Source organism: Bos grunniens, chromosome 18 (assembly GCF_055505025.1).
Source record: "Bos grunniens cultivar Pamir isolate PY7600 chromosome 18, Bosgru_T2T1.0, whole genome shotgun sequence".
NCBI classification, from domain to species: Eukaryota; Metazoa; Chordata; class Mammalia; order Artiodactyla; family Bovidae; genus Bos; species Bos grunniens.
In genome coordinates this window covers 59,167,233-59,173,181 of record NC_141182.1, presented here as the reverse complement: position 1 = coordinate 59,173,181, position 5,949 = coordinate 59,167,233, and positions in this window count along the sequence as shown.

Below are 5,949 nucleotides of genomic sequence, written 5' to 3'. Positions count from 1 at the left end.
CATCTCTTTCTACTGCAACGACAGGCTCCTGTCTGTTACTGTTTTCCTTCTCAGTCCTTAGCCAAGGACAGTCTGTTTTCCAGTGCCCTCCTTACACTAAGCGTGTTGTTCCCTCCCCCGTGGTGGCTCACCTCTCCTCAGGTTACTCGTGCCCTGGGAGTCCACTGCTGCCACCAGGTAATGTGGCTTTCAGTCCTGCACCTTCTTGCTTCGTTTGCTGTTCCCTGTTGTTGAACACTTTTAAAGCAACATCTGCCAGTTGAGAAGGGGTCATTCCAAATGGACCATCTGACTTTTGTGAGTTTCTGATGTCTGGGGAGCTTTGTCCAATAAAGGTTATGTTTACCATTCTCATTATTTTCAAAGGCCTCAGAGTTTGCATCAGAGTAGTGCCTATAAGTATGATAAACTCTTTCTAGAAACTCTGATGGATCCTCATTGGGTGTTTGGTGTATCTCTTGAATTTATCTAAGCTTTTTGCCCGGGTACTCCTTTTCAAAGACCTGCTCAGATACACTTACTGTAATGCTCTCAGTTCAGTTCAGTCGCTCAGTCATGTCCAACTGTCTGTGACCCCATGAACTGCAGCATGCCAGGCTTCCTGGTCCATCACCAACTCCAGGAGCTTACTCAAATTCATGTCTATTGAGTCAGTGATGCCATCCAACTATCTCATCCTCAGTCGTCCCCTTCTCCTCCCGCCTTCAATCTTTCCCAGCATCAGGGTCTTTTCCAATAAGTCAGTTCTTTGCATCAGGTGGCCAAAGTATTGGAGTTTCAGCTTCAGCATCAGTTCTTCCAATGAATACCCAGGACTGATTTCCTTTAGGATGGACTGTTGAGATCTCCTTGCAGCCCAAGGGACTCTCAAGGGTCTTCTCCAACACCACTCTGCAAAAGCATCAATTCTTCGGCACTCTGCTTTCTTTATAGTCCAACTCTCACATCCATACATGACTACTGCAAAAACCATAGCCTTGACTAGATGGACCTTTGTCGGGAAAGTAATGTCTCTGATTTTTAATATGTTGTCTAGGTTGGTCAAAGCTTTTCTTCCAAGGAGCAAGTGTCTTTTAATTTCATGGCTGCAGTCACCATCTTCAGTGATTTTGGAGCCCAAAAAATAGTGTCTCACTGTTCCCATTGTTTCCCAAACTATTTGCCATGAAGTGATGGGACAGAATGCCGTGATCTTAGTTTTCTGAATGTTGAGTTCTAAGCCAGCTTTTTCACTTTCATCAAGAGGGTCTTTAGTTCTTTATTTTATGCCATAACGGTGGTGTCATCTGCATATCTGAGGTTATTGATAATTCTCCTGGCAATCATGATTCCAGCTTGTGTTTCATCCAGCCCAGCATTTTGAATGATGTACTCTGCATATAAGTTAGATAAGCGGGGTGACAATATACAGCCTTGACGTACTCCTTTTCCTATTTAGAACCAGTCTGTTGTTCCATGTCCAGTTCTAACTGTTGTTTCCTGACTTACATATAGATTTCTCAGGAGGCATGTCAGGTGGTCTGGTATTCCCGTCTCTTGAAGACTTTTTCATAGTTTGTTGTGATCCACACAGTCAAAGAGTATTCAATGAAGCAGAATGGGAGGAATAGATGGGAGGAATATTCTCTTTAAGGAAGGGGCAGGGTTTCTGAGAATTGGGCCTCTGCCTGCTTTTTGGCCTTTTATGGTTATCCTGTGAACTATCACACACCTGTGGGTGTGTCGTTTAGGTGATGTGTTAGAGTGAGAGTGTAATGAGGCTTAAGGTCAACTGGAAGTAGACTCTTCCGCCATCTTGGGCCTCGTTGGGGTTCTAACTACTTTTTGTCAGGTCCTTTTTTTCTCAATGACTGTGTCATCCCCTCCCCTCACTTCTTTGAATGGTTGTGCCCTGCCCCCTTCCTTCTGTCTCATTGTGATCCTTTAGAATATTGAGAATGTTGTCTTCTAAGGAGTGATGTGGCTTGGTGCCAGAGGAAGAAAAATTGATTTTTATGTTTGAGCAGGTTCTTCCATCGAGGTCTGGTTAACAGAGGGCTCACGGGAGAGGAGGGAGGGGGCTAAAATGGGCAGAGGGAAAGTTTGCGTTTAATTTTCCTGTCTTGCCTTAAACTGTTGAGTTTTGATTTCATCAGTGCTGTCTCACGAGGCAGACATCTTACTTCATCCCACCTACTCTGAATGTGTGGGCAAGAGGGGTCAGGAGACAGAGTAACTGAGAGAAATAGAAACATGAGGAGAACAGAAGAGTGCGTGAGATCAGAGGACAGTGTGGAGGATGGGTGTTTTGCAAAGAGATGGTAAGAATGAACAAATAAACAGTGAAAGTAGCAGTTGGTAAAAAACAAAGTGAAAGAAAGTTGGGATCTCTTGGGACATGAAGGAGTAAAGACAGAATAGGAGAGGAGCCCCTGATCAGTATGAAAAGGGAAGGTTAGTCACTTAGTCGTGTCTGACTTTTTGTGATTCCCATGGACTGTAGTCCACTAGGCTCCTCTGTCCATGAAATTCTCCAGGCGAGAATACTGGAGTGGGTTGCCATTTCCTGCTCCAGGGCTGATCAGTATAGTGAGGGTATAAAAGGGTGGAAGACATGACCTAGGGAGAGACTTGATGCTGGGAGAGAAGGGCTGGAGTGGAGACAAAGTGAGCAGAGGAAGGGAGGGTGGAAAGGTAGTTTAGCCACCAGAGGCTGGGCAGAGTGGGGATGAAGGGCATATCACAGATTCAATGGTGGTAACCTGGAGGACTGAAAGAGAGGGACACAAGGAAACAGGTCAGAAAGGTTGAGGGGGAACAATGTGCAGAGAGTCAGGACAGCAGAGGGGAACAGAGAGACAAACCAAATGAAAGGGAAACACGTAGAAGTGAGGGGGTGGAGATCTGGACCCAGATGAGTGCTGAGCTGTTTGCTTATGCATGATTAAGTTGTGATGTATTTGATTCGTGGCTTTGGACTCCAAAAAATACCTTTTAAAATTATTCTGATAAGGATGAGAATTGAAAATTTCCTGTCTGTATGTGTGCATCTTCTAATTATTTGCATCACAATAGAGCTTCCGTTTGCCATCCTGTTCAGCCCAGGGGACAGTGACTTGACTCAGACAGCTGTGGGTCACCTCTTCTGTTTCCTGGTGTGGAGTAGAGGACAGGGAGACTGGTGGAGCCAGAAATGACATCTGTCACCATGCGGTGTCTGAAGGAATGTTAAAGGTGCTTTTATTCCTTCTGGTGATGGTTTTGCTTTTTGCTTTACATTGAATTGTTTTCTATAAAGAATTATTCTGAAATGTACTTTGCTGGCTTCCTATAATCCACTCATATTCTTATGCTATATTCTAAAAGCTTTTTAAATATTTGGCTATGCTGGGTCTTAGTTGTAGCATGTGGGATCTTAGCCACTGGACCACTAGGGTAGAAGGACCGTGACACCAGATATTTTTTAATTAAAAAAAACTTTATAGTTTTTTTTTTTTTTCCACTCATTTCAAGTTTAGATCAGGACTTGTATGCTTTCTCCTCTTTATGTTACATATTGAAAAAGTTCGTTGGTAATAACTTAATAATTTTACACTTTTGATGAGTACTTGGTAAGAAGTATTACCAAGTACTTGGACTGTAGTCTGCCAGGCTCCTCCATCCATGGGATTTCCCAGGCAAGAATACTGGAGTGGGTTGCCATGTCCTCCTCCAGGGGGTCTTCTGGACCCAGGGATAGAACAGGGGCCTCAGAATTGCAGACAGACTCTTTACCATCTGAGCCACCAGGAAAACCCTGTAAAGGAGCCTATTATACAGAGTGAAGTAAGCCAGAAAGAAAAACACCAATACAGTATACTAATGCATATATATGGAATTTAGAAAGATGGTAACAATAACCCTGTGTACAAGACAGCAAAAGAGACACTGATGTATAGAACAGTCTTATGGACTCTGTGGGAAATGGAGACCGTGGGAAGATTTGGGAGAATGGCATTGAAACATGTATAATATCACGTATGAAACGAGTCGCCAGTCCAGGTTTGATGCACGATACTGGATGCTTGGGGCTAGTGCACTGGGACGACCCAGAGGGATGGTATGGGGAGGGAGGAGGGAGGAGGGTTCAGGATGGGGAACACATGTATACCTGTGGTGGATTCATTTTGATATTTGGCAAAACTAATACAATTATGTAAAGTTTAAAAATAAAATTAAATTAAAATAAATCTGAGAAGAATGCCAATAAACGTTGATTAAATGCTTGCCAACAGCTAGTAAGATGTCAGCAGATGGTATACAGCAAATTTCCTGGAATTCACATGTACTTAATTTCATTTTTTAAATTCAAATGTTATCTCCTTAAACGTAAGTAGCCCCTAGCCACTTCTGGACTGGGGCTCTACTCAGCTAAGGAAACGTTTATACTTCAAAAGAACAAAATATGAAAGAAAGCTAAGGGCTAAACAGAAGTTATGTGCCACTCTGCAATGCCAACAATGCAATTAATGTTTCTGCTTGCCAATTTTACCATTTGAAGCTTATCTATCTAGTTTGTACACACAGGAAGGCAAATTTTAAAAATATGATGTTAAGTATTATCATATTTATAATAACAAAAACAACTGAAGTAATAAAATAACATCAGCATGTAATATCTGGGAAAGTATAGAGTGGGCTGTACGCTGCACAAACCACATTGGTTTTTTTTTTCCTCAAATTTTTTAAAATTTTAATTGGAGGATAATTGCAATATTGTGATGGCCTCTGCCATACATTAACATGAAGCGGTCATAGTGAAACATGTGTCCCCTCCCTCTGGAACCCTCTCCTACCTCCCTCCCCACCCCATCCCCCTGGGTTGTCACAGAGCACCAGCTTTGCATTCCCTGTGTCATACATCAAACTCCCACTGACTGTCTATTTTATACATGGTAATATATAATATATATATTATATGTATATAATGTATAATTATGCCACCCTCTCCTTCAAAAAAAAAAAAAAAAAAAGAAAGTTGATGATCATTTAACAGTCTCTTTTCTTCCCTTTTTTATAATGTAAAACAGTGAGCTGTGAGGTACTAAATAGACATTCACCTAAGTCCATTCTCTGTAAATGAGAATCTATCTATTCATGATGAGATAAATAGACATGTCTGTTCGGCATATTTCTAACCTAACTCCATTTCAGCGTTTTCCTGAGGATTAGCTATGTTTTTGTAACTCAGTATTTTTTTTAAGTATTTTATTTAGATTTTTCTGGCAAAGAGGAATTACATGGTTGTTATCTGTGTGACTAGGGATTCCTTGTTTGCTCAGTGGTAAAGAGTCCACCTGTCATGCAGGAGGTGTGGAAAGACCCTCTAGAGAAGGAAATGGCAACTCACTCCAGTGTTCTTGCCTGGAGAATTCCATGCACAGAGGAGCCTGGCGGGCTATATAGTCCATGGGGTTGCAAAGTTGGACACTGAGCAATTAAACCACCACCAGTGTGATCAGATCTTGAAAGAGAGCTTTCCTTTGTGCTCATGGACACAGAAGATGGTCCCAGTGTTTTAAAGTGGGATGAACACTAAGGACAAACTGCCCACTGACTAGCCCATCATGTGACCTCTCCAGAATTCAGTTATACCTGGTTCTTTCACTCAACTCAAGACAGTTTCAGAAATGTCTCCCTGGTGGGCTTGAGGGAGACTGAGAGACCCCTGAAGTGATTGGCTCAGTTGGGTGTGTGTCTGTGTGTTCACGAGGGTTAGGGTTAGTAGCCTACTTGTAATTCAAATTTTGAATGGATCCCAACAAGTTCTCTGGCAGTCCAGTGGTTAGGACTCAGTATTTTCACTGCCTCCGGCAGGGACTTGAGGAACTAAGATGCACAAATTGTGTGGAATGCCAGTCCTTTCAGAATGAAAAACAAAAAATGCCAGAGTGCAGGCTGGTGGAGTCATATGTCTTTCTCTGCATTAGG